Source organism: Arachis hypogaea, chromosome 13, assembly GCF_003086295.3.
Source record: "Arachis hypogaea cultivar Tifrunner chromosome 13, arahy.Tifrunner.gnm2.J5K5, whole genome shotgun sequence".
NCBI lineage: Eukaryota > Viridiplantae > Streptophyta > Magnoliopsida > Fabales > Fabaceae > Arachis > Arachis hypogaea.
The window spans coordinates 91,593,863-91,609,928 of NC_092048.1; the positions used below are offsets into that span (position 1 = coordinate 91,593,863).

Here is a 16,066-nt window from a genome sequence, read left to right on the forward strand (position 1 = left end):
AACTACTTCACCCTTTTTATTAAAACAAATAAAAGAAATAGCAACAAGGTATTACCTCAGGTTGGGTTGCCTCCCAACAAGCGCTTCTTTAACGTCATTAGCTTGACGGTCAGCTTCCTCAGTTGAGGTGATATTTAACTTTGTCCTTCTCCTCCACATCTCCTAAGTAATGTTTGAGTCTTTGACCGTTAACAATGAAGGTTCGTTGTGACTTTTCTTCCATGATTTCTACTTGTCCATAATTGGAGACCTTGGTGACAAGGAATGGTCCAGACCACCTTGATTTTAGCTTCCCTGGAAATAGCTTCAGCCTAGAATTGTAGAGCAATACTTTTTGCCCTTCTTCAAATTTCCTTGGGGCTATGTTGCTGTCATGCTTCTTCTTTGCTCTTTCTTTGTAAATTTTGGCATTCTCATAAGCTTCCGCTCTGAATTCTTCCAACTCTTGAATTCGCAACATCCTTCTTTCTCCAGCGGCTTTGTTGTCCAAGTTCAGAAGTTTCAAGGCCCAGTATGCCTTGTGCTCCAACTCCAGTGGCAGATGGCAAGCTTTTCCATATACTAGTTGGTAAGGAGACATTCCAATTGGTGTTTTGAAAGCTGTCCTGTATGCCCAAAGAGCATCATCTAGCTTAATCGACCAGTCCTTCCTTGAAGTTCCCATAGTTTTTTCCAGGATTCTTTTGAGTTCTCTGTTAGATATTTCGGCTTGCCCACTTGTCTGTGGATGGTATGGTGTGGCTACCCTGTGTTTGACTCCATATTTTAGGAGCAATGCCTCTAATGGTTTGTTGCAGAAGTGGCTTCCTCCATCACTGATGATTGCTCTTGGAACCCCAAAACGGCAAAAAATGTGTTTTCTGAGGAAGTTCATGACTACCTTATTATCATTGGTTGGAGTTGCTATTGCTTCAACCCATTTAGAGACATAGTCTACTGCCACAAGAATGTAATTATTTGAGTATGAGGAGGGAAATGGTCCCATGAAATCTATCCCCCATACATCAAACAATTCAAGTTCCAGAATGAATTGTTGTGGCATTTCATTTCTTCTTGGCAGGTTCCCAGCTTTCTGGCATTCATGGCAGTGCTTCACTAATTCTTTTGCATCTTTGAAGATAGTGGGCCAATAAAAACCACACTGCAACACCTTAGCTGCTGTTCTTTCTCCTGCAAAGTGCCCTCCATAAGTGGAGCCATGGCAGTCCCATAAAACTTCCCTTCCTTCTTCCTCGGATATGCATCTTCTGAGTATGCCATCGGAACATTTTTTGAACAAGTATGGTTCGTCCCAGATGAAGTATTTGGCATCATTTACCAATTTCTTCCTTTGATGTTTGTTAAATTCCAAAGGTAAACTCCCAGTGGCCTTGAAGTTTGCTATGTCTGCAAACCAGGGTGCTTTGTGAATTACCATGAGTTGTTCATCAGGAAAGCACTCATTTACATGTGTGCTTTGTGTGCTTCCTTCTTCACATGGTATCCTTGATAAATGATCTGCCACCTTGTTCTCTACACTCTTCTTGTCTTTGATTTCAATGTCAAATTCCTGCAACAAAAGAACCCATCTAATAAGTCTCGGTTTAGATTCTTGTTTAGCAAGTAAATATTTTAAAGCTGAATGATCAGTGAAGACAATGACTTTAGATCCAATGAGATAAGATCTAAATTTTTCAAATGCAAAGACTATTGCCAAGAGTTCTTTTTCAGTGGTTGTGTAATTCCTTTGGTTAGCATTCAAGACTTTACTGGCATAATAAATCACATGTACCAAATTGTCTTTCCTTTGTCCTAACACTGCCCCAATAGCAAGGTCTGATGCATCACACATCAGTTCAAAAGGTAAGTTCCAATCAGGTGGGGCAATGATAGGTGCAGAGGAAAGTTTTTGCTTCAAAAGTTCATAGGCTAGCATGCAATTTTTATCAAATACAAAGGGTGTATCAGAGACAAGCAAGTTACTCAAAGGTTTGGCTATTTTAGAAAAGTCTCTAATAAACCTTCTGTAAAAACCAGCGTGTCCCAAAAAGCTCCTAACTGCCTTGACATTACTTGGTGGAGGTAGTTTTTCAATGATTTCCACCTTAGCTCTGTCCACCTCCATGCCTCTATTAGAGATTTTGTGGCCAAGGACTATTCCTTCTGTGACCATGAAATGACACTTTTCCCAGTTTAATACTAGGTTAGTCTCTTGGCACCTCTTAAGCACCAAGGCAAGGTGGTGTAGGCAGCTGGGAAAAGAATCCCCAAACACAGAAAAATCGTCCATGAAGACCTCAATAAATTTTTCAATCATGTCCGAAAAGATGGACAGCATGCATCTTTGGAAAGTGGCAGGTGCATTGCACAATCCAAAGGGCATGCGTCTATAAGCAAAAACTCCATATGGACAAACAAATGATGTTTTCTCTTGATCACTAGGATCAACTACTATTTGGTTGTAGCCTGAATATCCATCCAAGAAGCAATAGTAAGCATGTCCGGCAAGCCTTTCAAGCATCTGATCCATGAATGGGAGTGGGAAATGATCTTTTCTGGTGGCTTCATTGAGCTTCCTGTAGTCTATGCACATCCTCCACCCAGTAACGGTTCTTGTGGGTATGAGTTCGTTCTTCTCATTTGGCACCACAGTTATGCCACCTTTCTTGGGAACTACATGGATGAGACTAACCCATGGGCTATCAGAAATGGGGTAGATTACCCCTGCCTGCCATAACTTCCTGACTTCCTTTTGTACCACTTCTTTCATGACGGGATTCAATCTTCTCTGAGCTTGAATGGAGGGTCTAGCATCCTCTTCTAACAAGATTTTATGCATGCATATGGATGAACTTATCCCCTTCAAATCAGCTAGGGTCCATCCAATGGCATCTTGATGAGTTTGCAGCACCTTGATCAATTCTTCTTCCTGTTCTTGGCTCAAGGCCGAGCTAATGATAACAGGGTGACTCTCATCACTACCCAAGTATGCATACTTGAGATTAGGGGGCAATGCTTTGAGCTCAGGTTTTGGTGCTTCCTTTTCTTCTTTCACTTTCTCTGGCATGCTTAGCATGGTTGTGTCAGCACCCTTGATATCACTAACTTCAATATCCTTGGTGAACTCCTCCTCTGCCACTTCCTTTATTGTTTCCTCAAAAGTTTCTTGTACTGCAATGTCCACTACATCAACCCTCATGCATTCCCTTAGTGATTCTGATGGATAGCTCATTGCCTTGAATACATTAAACACCAATTTCTCATCATGTAGTCTAAGAGTGAGTTCACCCTTTTGTACATCTATGATGGCTCCAGCAGTAGCTAGGAAGGGTCTTCCCAGAATTATTGAAGCTTTGGCTTCTTCCTCCATATCTAACACCACAAAATCAGCAGGAAATATAAATTCTCCCACTTTCACCAACAAATCCTCAACTATCCCATGAGGGAATTTAAAAGTTCGATCTGCCAATTGGAGGGCCATTCTTGTTGGTTTGGCTTCCTCAATCTTCATTCTTCTCATCATTGTTAGCGACATCAAATTGATGCTGGCCCCTAAGTCACACAAGGCCTTCTCCACCATGACTTCTCCTATGATGCAGGGGATTTGGAAACTGCCTGGGTCCTTCAATTTCTGAGGCAATTTGTGCTGAATGATGGCACTGCATTCTTCAGTTAACAACACAGTTTCCTCATTTCTCCAGCTTCTCTTCTTGGTCATTAATTCTTTTAAGAATTTTGCATAGAGTGGCATTTGCTCTATTGCCTCAGCAAAGGGAATGTTGATTTGAAGCTTCTTGAAAATCTCCAAGAACCTGGAGAATTGGCCATCCTTTTCACTTTTCATCAAACGTTGAGGATAAGGTGCTTTTGGTGTGTAAGGCTTCAGGACCTCTTTTTCTTTTTCTTTTGTTGCAAACGGTGTAAAAGATTGTCCTTGTTCTTTGTCTTTCACATTTTCCTTTGCTTCATCCTCTGTGGTTTCCCTTGAGATCTCCTTTAGATTCTTTCCACTTCTGAGGGTTATGGCCTTACATTCTTCCCTTGCTATAGCCTTGGCAGCATGAGAACCGCTTGTCCCAGGGGCTTGCTTAGTCAAATACAAAATTTGATTTTCTAGCTTCTGGATGGCAGCTCTTTGGTTTTGCAAGTTAGAATTTACTTCTTCCTTAAAAGCTTTCAATTCAATTATGTCTTGGCTCATGGTTGCAAGCATTCCTTCTATCCGGTTTAATTGATCTTGAAATTGTTGGTTCGGATTAGGTTGGGTATGTTGATTATTTTGGCCATGATATGATGATTGGGGGTAAGTGTTTTGTGTGGCTTGGTATGATCTTTGGTTGGAGTTTTGGTATGTGGAATTGTTTTGTTGGTTGTGGTTGTAAGGTTTGTGGTTTTGTGGTTGGGTTTGTTGGTTTCCCCACCCAAAGTTTGGGTGGTTTCTCCAGCCTGGGTTGTAAGTGTTGGAGTGTGGATCATATGATTGCCTTTGTTGGTTTCCCACATAGTTGGCCTCATCCCAATCACCTCCTTCAATGCTTACTTCCTCTTGATCTTGTGTGTGTATTGCAGCCACTTGCTTTGTTTCTAATTGCCTGGTAAGCTCTGCTAGTTGCTTGGCAAACACCTTGTTTTGGGCTAGAATTGTATCAACAAGGTTCAGCTCCATGACTCCCTTAGTGTTGTGCCTCTCTGATGCATAGTAGTACTCATTCTCAGCCACTGTCTCGATCACTTCAATGGCTTCTTCCACAGTCTTTTTCCTGTTCAATGAACCTCCTGATGAATGGTCTACAGCCTTCCTTGATTCATAAGAGAGCCCATCATAGAAGATGTGCAATTGCACCCAATCATGGAACATGTTTGGTGGGCATTTCCTTGTCAAGTCCTTGAATCTCTCCCATGCCTCGTAGAGAGTTTCACCATCTTGTTGTCTAAAAGTCTGAACCTCAGATCGAAGCCTATTGACCTTTTGTGGAGGGTAGAAACGTGCCAGAAACTTGCTTTCCACCTCATCCCATGTTGTTAGACTCCCCCTTGGGAATGATTCCAGCCACTTAGCTGCTTTGTCCCTAAGTGAAAATGGGAACAAAAGCAGTTTATAGGCATCTTCCTGGACTCCATTGGACTTCACAGTGTCACAAATTCTCAGGAATTTTGTGAGATGTTGGTTTGGGTCTTCATTAGCACTTCCTCCAAAGGAACAATGATTTTCCACAAGTGATATTAGCTGTGGCTTGAGCTCAAAATTGTTGGCCTGAATGGGTGGTTTCTGGATGCTACTACCACAATTCCCAGAGGTTGGGTTTATGTATGAACTAAGAACCCTCCTCTCTGGGATGGCATCGTTTCCATCAGCTCTCTCATGGTTGTGAACTTCTCTATCCATGTTGAGATCTAAAGCTTCCTCAAAATTGTCCTCAGATTCTCCTTCAGATTCCTCTTCTCCCACTACTCTCTTCCCTCTTGCTTCCCTTCTAAGTCTATGAAGGGTCCTCTCTGGTTCGGTATATGGAGGAGTTGATGTCTCTCCTCTCCTACCTGTCATACAAGAACACAGCTCAAACACAAACAAGTGAAATACTCTTGGTTAATGGAAGAGTATGGTTAGCTCAATTGAGGAATTAATTCAAACAGTTAGTGAGTCAGTGAGTTAGTTGCATGAATTTAAAGGCATAAAGAAGGAAAGCATGTAACCAAGTGCAGAAATTAAAATTCAACAAGTATCTTGGACAGAATTAACAAAGCAAGAGAAAATTGCTCAATCTAGTTAGCTTCCAATTTGAGAATTGTCAATCGAAAACCAATCCCCGGCAACGGCGCCATAAACTTGATGCACATAAACTAGTTATGCTACGATTTAGGAAATTGCACGATCGGCAAAATTCCTTCCGGCAAGTGCACCGGTTATCGTCAAGTAAAAACTCACAATAGAGTGAGGTCGAATCCCACAAGGATTGGTTGAGTGAGCAATTCGGATTAGAAGTGTGTTCTAGTTGAGCGGAATCAAGATTTGAGATGAGAATTGCGGAATGTAAAATTGGCGGGAAAAGTAAATGACAAGAAAATTAAATGGCGGAATCTTAAATTGCATGAATTAAAGAGCAGAATGTAAATTGCTGAAATTAAAAGGGAATGGGGGTGATTGCAAGAATTGAGTTGCAGAATGTAAAGAGAAAGTGGAGATCAGAAATGGGGAATTCATTGGGTTATAGGAGATATTGAGATCTCCGAATCAAAACATGTTTATCTCTTCCTCAACCAATGCGTTCATTGAATTTTGCTTGGCAATCTTATATGATTGGATCCCAATCCCTTGGCTCACCAATTCTCTCTAAAAACGAACAAATTCCCAATCCCTTGGTTTAAATGTTCATAAGAAGAGATGATGATTGATCACTGATTATACCACACAATTTTATGAACCACAATTTGGTAGGATTACATGTCACAATATCCATCCAAACCCCAATCCAATTCACTGTGAGAAAGCTTCTCTAGCATGAATCCTCCATTCCTTTCCCAAGGCTCCGAAGGATTCCAAGTATGGGTAGTTTCTTTCCCAAGACAACTACTCAATGGAATTAGATCGAGAAGCTTTCTAACAAAATTCAAGAGAAAAGATTGAAGAAGAAGATAAACTATTATTGATTCATTGAATTACAATAGAGCTCCCTAACCCAATGAAAGGGGGTTTAGTGAATCATAGCTCTGAATTCAATTACAAAGAAAAGGAAAACTAGCTAAAAGTGAAGTAAAAGTCCTTCTCTAACTTAACTTCTATCCTATTTATACACTTTCTATATTGAGCTTCAGTTGTGCTTCTTGGGCTTTGAGGCCTCTCCTTGCTTTCCTTTTGCCTTGGGTTTATGATCCATAATCTTGATGAGGTTGTTGATCCAAATCCTGTAACATTTATTGAGCCACTTAGTGATAATCAAATAATGACACATGACTCAATAAATTGAGATTTCAAACTCATCAATCCTTCAGGCCCAATCCCATAAACCATGATATTCAATTGGGTTTCATACCAAAGTAAGTTTAAGTTAGTATTTGTGCTCAAAGACTAACTTAAATCACAATATTTTTGGCCCAGAAACCTTTTCCAAGAGTGGCGTTTAAGTTGTAGTTTAAGCTTAAACTGCAGCTTAAACGCCAGACACTTCCAGTGAGGCCTTTTGTAGAAGCACGTTTAAGCTTCAGTTTAAGGTTAAACTGAAGCTTAAACGTGGAAATGGAAGAATGTAGCCCTGGAGAGTCATGTAGTCGAACACGTTTAACCTCCAGTTTGAGGTCAAACTGGAGGTTAAACGTGGAAGCTTAGAATGGTAGCCCTGGAGGTGTCGAACACGTTTAACCTCCAGTTTGAGGTCAAACTGGAGGTTAAACGTGGAAAAGGGTGGAGGCATACTGGCGGTCGAACACGTTTAACCTCCAGTTTGAGGTCAAACTGGAGGTTAAACGTGGAAGCTTAGAATGGTAGCCCTGGAGGTGTCGAACACGTTTAACCTCCAGTTTGAGGTCAAACTGGAGGTTAAACGTGGAAATGGAGAGAGCAACCCTGGAGGAGAAAAGCTGTCGAACACGTTTAAGCTCCAGTTTGAGGTCAAACTGGAGCTTAAACGTGGAATGGCTCCCTGGTACTCTTCCTGGTTCTGGCGTTTAACCTCCAGTTTGAGGTCAAACTGGAGGTTAAACGTGGAACTCCTCCCTGGGTGGCATACTCATTCTGGCGTTTAACCTCCAGTTTGAGGTCAAACTGGAGGTTAAACTTCAATCCCAGCATTTCTTATCCTTCATGATTTTGGCGTTTAAGCTCCAGTTTAGGCTTAAACTGGAACTTAAACTCCACATGTGATATTCAAGCTTCCTTTATTGATTTTGTTGCTTCCTTGCTTAGCCTCTTCTTCCCTGAAATCATCCAAACAATTGCATCAAAGTCTTGCAAAATTTCATGAGAAATCTTCCATTCATAGCATTTAAGTAATATAACTAAAACTCATGGAATTTGCATCAAAATCATATTGTTTGGATGGTTCATTGCTTTGTTCTTCATTTAACCATTTTTGGTTACTTTAAGCTCAAGAAAATGCATAAAACAACTAAAACTAACAGAAAAATGCTAGTGAAACTAGCCTATGATGCCTTGGCATCAGTTCCCATGGAGGTTTCGCATCATCCTAAGTCTTCAACCACTTCCTCTTCTACGATAATTTCGGCCTTCTTCACTTGCTCTAGTACAAAGTCCAACTCCTCATTCTCCACCGGAGTTTCTAATCTCTCCTTCATGCTACGCTTCTCATTATATTCTCCACATACGGCCATGGGGGTATGATAAATCCACATTTCATGGTATTTATTTGCTCTAATTGGGAGGATTTTATCAACTTTTCTAATATTTATTCAATGAAATAGCTTGGTTTTGTAAATTCTCCATAAATTGTGCTCCAAAGTGAAAACATGTTTTTTAGGCCCTTAATTACTAAATTTTATTCACTTTAATTCTATTTGATGCCTTGATGTATTTGTTGAGTGATTTCAGGCTTGCAAGGCAAAGATTGGATTGAAGGAATAAAGAAAAAGCATGTAAAAGTGGAGAATTCATGAAGAAATGGAGTTTGGAGCTTTTCAGCAAGTGTGCGCATGCACAAGTATGCGTGAGTACGCACAAGTGAGAGTTAGCAAGTGTGCGTGCGCAAAACCTTATGTGTGTACGCATGAGTGGAAAAATAGAAAGTGTGCGACGTACACGTCTGTGTGTACGAACAGGTCCCAGCACGTGACCTCATTAATGCAATTTGCTAGCAGCGAATTTTGGGCCTCCATAACCCAATCCAACTCATTTCTGAAGCTTTTCAACCCTAATCCAAGAGAAGGCAAGGGGGGAGCAATTAGGTTTAGATTTTTCCATGTTTTTGTCTTAGTTTTCTTGAGAGAGAAGCTCCCCCTTCTCTCTAGAATTAGGTTAGGTTTAGTTAATTTCCTCTTAGTTTGATGCTTTAATTCTTGTCTTGATTTAGTTTCTTTACTATTTCTTCTTCTAGCTTCTTATTTCTTTTAGTTTTACTTGTTATTTCCTTTATTTGGTTATTTCATTGTAATGAACCCTTGTTAATTTGAATTTCTATTAATGCAATTTAATGCTTTTTTTATTGTTATTTAATTGAGTTGTTGTTATTATTTTCTTGCACTTGGTAGCTTTAGATTTTATTTTGATTACAATTTAAGATGCTTTTATTTTCATGCACACCAAGTGTTCAATAAAAATGTTTGGCTTAGTTTTTGCTTAGTTTTTCCTTACTCTTGGCTTGGAATTGAAGACTTTGGTGACCTTGAGTCATTGATGTCCATTCTTGATTGATATATTAGAGTAGTTAGTTGATTTGGTTTCCACTAACTCTAAGTCTTCCATTAATAGAGTTGACTAGGACTTCTGGATTGAAATCAATTATGCCTATTTGACTTATCCTCGATGTTAGGGTTGACTAAGTAGGATTAACTCTTCATAATCATCATGTGTTTGTGGTCAATGGCTAGGATAGGTAACCTTGACTCTCACTCCTTGCCAAGAGGTTTCTTAGCAATTGAATTTCCTTTTCCTTTTGATTAATTTCTTGAGTCTAATCACTTTTGATATTTAGTTATTGCATGCTCATTTACTTTCTTGCTATTTACACTTCTTGTCCCTTGCCATCAACTCCATTCCCTCAGAGCCAATAATTGAGTACTTCCATTGCAACTCCTAGGTAAGATGACCCGGGACTTAAAACTCCCGATTTATATTTGTTTTGGATTGTGACTATTCTTTGATTTAAACTTTGATTGTGAGAGTTCATTGTTGGTTTGTACTATGCTATTAACGAAGTGATTCTTGTTTTGATTAATTCTAAACCGGCAATAATTATCACATCAAGTTTTTGGCGCCGTTGCCGGGGAGTTGCAATGGTGTTATATTATTGGCTATTGTGAATATGTTAATATGTGAATATCTTGCTTTTTGTTTGTTTTCTTGATTTTGTTTGTATAGAAGGTAAATTTTGGGAGCTCATAGCTTGTTGGAAACTCCATCAAAGCTTGGTGCAATAAATTGAGAATTTTGGAGATTCAAGCATTGTTGGAAGCTCCAAGATGAATAAAAGCACAAATCTCCTTGATTAGAGCTCTGCATAAGTCCAACTCAAGGACAATAAACCAAAGTGCTAGGTGGGAGACAGCCCCCATGGTAACATTGTTCTAACTCCTCTCTTTTTGTTTATATTTTGACTTAGTTGCTTTTTATTATGATTGGTTGACTTAGGATTAGTTTAATTTTAAGCTTAGATAGGTTGATTTCGGTATGGATCATAATTTTGTGAAGTTTTCAATGTTGTGGGGTTGAAATTTTGGTTGAGATAAGGTGCAATGCCTTAGATTTTGAAAGAAAAATTTTTGGAAAAATAGGGCATGTGCGTGCTCAGACCCTTGTGCAGACGCACACAACAACAAAATTTTGCGTCCTGTGTGTACGCACACCAGCCTCTGCAGCCTCTGTTGAGAGCACTCACACACCTTGTGTGCACGCATCTCCCTTTGTTTTGCGCTCTATGCGTGCGCACCACAATGTGCGTACGCACACAAACCCTTTTTCGCGTATCCTATGCGAGCGCACCTTCTTATGCGTACGCACACTCCCTTACACCCCTTCTACTGGGAGGGTTGGCACGCCCTGTGCGTATGAACCCCTATCCATTTTTGTTTTTTTGCGTGTGCACGGAACTGTGTGTGCACGCACACATGATCCTTTCCTTAAAAAAATTTTCTTTTTGTGCGTGGGCACAGGCCTGTGCGTGGGCACAGGTCTGTGCGTGGGCACATTTCAATTCAAGGCCCCTGCCCGTGGCATTCGCACACATAGTGCGAACGCAAAATCTATATAATTTTTTCCATCACGCGTACGCGTCCCTCACGCATATGCGTCACCTTCCATTTTCTCTCTTTCACGCGTACACCTGCCCGATACGTACGCGTGACCCCTTCCCCTGTCTCAAACTATTCTTTTCTCCTCTTCTCTCTACTTTTTTTCTTCTTTCCTCTTTCCCTCTCTTCTTTCTCTTCTTCAACCACCATCCACCACTATCATTCACCACCCACCACACTTTCCTTTAGTTAGTTATTTAGCTAGATAGTTTAATTTTATGTTTAATTTTCTATTTTGGTGCTAAGTGTTGGATAATTGAGTTGATTTGTTGATTCTATTGAGATATTGCTGCTGAATTATTGTTGCTCTTTATTGTTGGATATCTTTATTAAGGTCATACTTTGTTGCTTGGTATTGAGTTTTGAATGTTGAATATTTGCACATGCCAAGTACTCATAACATTGCCTTTGAGAATGCTTTTAGATTTCTAAAGTGCATGTTTTAGCCACCATGTGATTTGATTTCATAATCTATCATTAGGAAATTTATTTGTAGTTGATGCATTTTTTGGTAGGTGTTGTTTGCTATGACTGATTTTTATTTAAGTCACCTAGTTGATGCATTGAAATTGGGGAATTGTGATTTGGATCATAAGCTTACCTAGTGACATTTTTTTGAGCTTTTTAAGCTTTGTGGAATATGCTAGCCATGTTTTCTACTTTTGTCAATTAGGTGTTGCTGAAGAACAAAACTCTCGCGCGATCTAGAATTTTCACAAATAAATTCACGTTGTAAGTATAGCTTCTAAACCGACAAGAATTCCTTTCTTACAAAAGTTTGGTTATCACAAGTAACAAAACCCAATAAAATTTATAACCGAAATATTTAAACCTCGGGTCGTCTTCTCAAGGAATTGCAGGGAGGTATGATTTATTGTTGGTTATGTAAAACGGTATATTTTTTGGTTTTTGAAAATAAGGGGCTAGTAATTTAAATGACAAGGAAAATAAATTGATAATAATAAAAATCTCTTGGCAAGGTATAAGAAATTTAGGTCCTATCCTAGTTATCCTTATCAGGTGTGAAGAGAATTGGATTCTACTCCCAGTTTTAATTAACCCTTACTAAATAAAGGAAAGTCAAGTGGATAAATTAATTTGATCCTCAGGTCCTAGTCAACTCCTATGGAGAGACTAGAGTTATTGGAGTGCAAATTAACCACCAAAGAATTCCAATTTCAATCAACAGCTGAGTTGATAACTCAAGTGTTATAAATTACTTAACCAAAGCCAAAAGGAGAAAATAATTCTAATTTGAATTGAAAGCATCCATAAATAAAATAAAGCAAAATCATATCTGAAATACCTCAATTTATATTAAATAAAAAGTTAGATTGAACATAGGAATCCATAAACCAAATTGGCAACATCAAGTAATCAACTAAAGTAATAAAATAAATGGAAGTAGAAGAAAACATAAAGTAAAGTAAAAGAATATTAAACTTGGAATGAAGAAGATGAAATCCTAATCCTAATAGAAATCCTAAATCCTAATTCTAAGAGAGAGGAGAGAGCCTCTCTCTCTAAAACTACATCTAAAACCTAAAAATTGTGTGAATGAAAAGTATGATGACTCAATTCATGCATTCCCCCACTTTGTAACCTCTAATCTGTGTTTTCTGAGCCGAAAACTGGGTCAAAAATAGCCCAAAAATCGCCCCCAGTGATTTCTGGTACCTACAGGTGGCTGCAAAGTACGCGGAAGCGTCGTCCACGCGTTCGCCCGGATTGCATTTTTGCAAGGTCACGTGTCCGCATGACCCACGCGTTCGCGTTGCCTGGCTTCGAAGCAGCTATGGCAAATTATATATCGTTGTGAAGCCCCGAACGTTAGCTTTCCAATGCAAATGAAACCGCATCATTTGGATCTCTGTAGCTCAAGTTATGGTCAATTTAGTACTAAGAGGTCAGGCTGGACAGCTTTAGCAGTTCCTTCAATTTCTCGTATTCCTTCCACTTTTGCATGCTTCCTTTCCATCCTCTAAGCCATTCCTGCCCTGTAATCTCTGTAATCACTTAACGCACATATCAAGGCATCGAATGGTAATACGAGAGGATTAATATTAGCAAATATAAGGCCAAAGAAGCATGTTTTCAATCATAGCACAAAATCAGGAAGGAGAGTGTAAAACCATGCAAATAGAATGAATAAGTGTGCAAAGACTTGATAAAAACCACTCAATTGAGCACAAGATAAACCATGAAATATTGGTTTATCAAACTCCTCACACTTAAACATTAGCATGTCCTCATGCTAAGCTTAAGAGAACTAAAAGAGTGAAGGGGAATGGTAGAATGTATGAAATGCAACCTATGAATGCAACTAAATGCAGAATTCTTTTTCCTACTTGGTTAAAAGTAAACAAATCCTTCAAGAACAAATATGAACTGGATTTCACTAATTCAAATCATAAAATAAAGTACAAGTAAACTTGCAGAAGAAAATAGCTCATGAAAGCCGGGAACAAAGAATCGAGCATCGAACCCTTACTGGAAGTGTATACACTCTAATCACTCAACTGTTTAAGGTTCGATTCTCTCAATTCTCTACTAATCTTGCTTTCTAAGGCTTGCTCTTCATCTAACAATCAACACAAATTTGATGCACAAATACACATATCAAGAGATCTTTTAAGGGTTGTAATGGGGTTAGGGTCAAGGTAGGATTATATTTGGCCAAGTGGACTAAAATCTGAACCCTTAATTAACTTAAACTTTCCACCTAACTTTAGACAATCCATGTAATCATAATACCACATCTAACTATCCATTAACCATGTTTTTCACATATTCATGCATTCTAATTTCAAGTACAGTACATATGCATTGCTTTCACCACTTACTTTGGGGCATTTTGTTCCCTTTGTGCTTAATTGCTCTTTTTTCTTTTCTTTTTCTCACTTTTTTTTGTATTTTATTATATATATTTTTTTTCTTTTCTTTTATTTTTCTCAATGCATATGATTAAATTATTGGATGCATGAATCATGTCCTAAACATTTCTTTTACATTTTCAGAAAATTCTAACATACTCAATTCTCAAACTAAATATTTCCAAACCCAATTTCCCCACACTTAAATCATAAGCACTCTCACTAGTCTAAGCTAATTAAGGATTCAAATTAAGGACATTATTGTTTTCCGCTAAGAGTTAATGATGTGCTAAAGTAAAGAACAAAGGGGTATAATAGGCTCAACATTGGTTTGCAAAGGATAATGAAAGGTTAAGGCCAGATGGGTATGTAAGCTTAGTGAAACAAAGGCCTCAATCATATAAGTGCATGCATACATTAAACCATGGAAATATAGAATTCAGCAAGACAAAGATCACAATTTTAGAGAGAACAACACACACCAAAAATAAAATATTGGTTGATAAAATGCAACCAATCAAATAGGCTCAAAAATCTCACAAGTTTTGTGTGTTTGAGCTCTAAACCATGTTTCAGTATAATATTTCTTCAAAAAAGTTCAATAAAAATTTTAATTCAAATTAGTGAAATATTATAAAATAATTTCTTGGAAAAGAAAATATTACTTTAACCAAGTGGTGGTAAAATATGCACAAAATCAAACAAACATGCGAATGCAACAACTAACTACAAAGAAAATTTAAATATTGGTGTTGGGACAGGAAGGTACTAACCCACGGAGATCGGTATCGACCTCCCCACACTTAAAGATTGCACCGTTCTCGGGGCATGCTAAGATGTACAAGTGGACGGGTGGTTCCGTAGTTAGTGCTCTTTTTGTTCCTCTCCTTACTGGTGGTTTGAGAGTAGCTTTCTCTTTACCTTTCTTGGTGGACATCCTAAAAAGGGAAAAAGAAAGTAACATGTAAAGCTAAGGGTTCAAGCAAGGGAGCGAACATTATGGGTGGTATAATCAATGCACTGTAAGGAGGATGTCGTTAACACATGGTCTAGACTGCATGTGAAAAATTCATCAAAGGTAATATAGCAAGTGCATGTGATGGCAATTAAATGCAAGATATTTATTGGCATGCTGGCAAAGGCATGAGTAGCATAGATCAAGCATTTAATGTCCAAGTTAGATTACCAAGTCTTTCAAACTAATAATTTGTTTGTATTGACAATTAAATTAAATAAATAAAATATAAAAGGGGTTTTGTGAAAAATAGGCATTAACGTAGTAGAATTGAGTAATTTAAAATAATGCACAATGACATACGGGCTTTTTCACAAACACTTAGCATGCATGGTAAATATGTTGTGGAAAATATAAGATAGAACATGCAAGCAACCCTTTAAGGAAGTAATATTAATTGTCAAACAATATATAAATCCACAAGCAGAATATAGAAATAAATAATGACCCAAATAAATTTTCAACACCAATTAAAGGAATAAAAAGAAGGAAAAAAGAAGATATGCATAATGAAAGTAATAAGAAAACATGAATAAAAGAAAAGGAATAATAATGAAAAAGTAAAGAGGGAAGAAGAAAAGAACCTTGATAATAGAAGTAAAAAGAAAAGAAAAAGGGAATAGTAAAAAGTGAGAAAGAATAGAGAAGGAAGAAGAGAGAAGAAAGAAATAATAATAAGGGAAAACAAAAATAAGGATTTGGGGAAGAAAAGATAAGATATTTTGGCTGATGGGGATAATCTGTGCACCGCATACGACTCGGACGCGTGGGTCATGCGATCGCGTGATGTGCGATTAATACAGGTGACGCGGACGCGTGGGTCACGCGGTCGCGTGACCTGAATTGTGCAATTGGTGCGAGGGCAGCGACACGTTCGTGCAACTCTCTGTGTTAAACTCATTTTGCCAAAACTTAGGGTGACGCGATCGCGTGGGTGACGCGGTCGCGTGAATGGCCATGTTTGGAGGACGACGCGGCTGCGTGGGGCACGCGGTCGCGTGATGAGGCTGGTGCTTCTAGCCTCATTCCAGCCAGCTCCATCGCTACTTGCTGCCATACACCTTTTTTACGTCGATTTTTTAGGGTCACGCGTTCGCGTCGGTGACGCGAACGCGTGGGAGGCTTATTTTCTAAATGACGCGGCTGCGTGGGTATGTTTGTGCCTAAGGCATACCTCCAGCCACGCTTTCGCGTGACTCTCTGTCCAATTCTCTTTTCTTCAAAACGCACTGGTGACGCGGAT

General features: G+C 38.8%; 1 non-coding gene across 1 annotated transcript; it reads left to right on the plus strand.

Annotated features, from left to right (window-relative positions):
• The first annotated feature begins 4,835 nt into the window (after positions 1-4,835).
• Positions 4,836-4,939, plus strand: LOC112739720 (small nucleolar RNA R71). Its single transcript, XR_003170656.1, has one exon. It is a non-coding gene; the product is annotated as a small nucleolar RNA R71 (small nucleolar RNA).
• Positions 4,940-16,066: the final 11,127 nt, after the last annotated feature.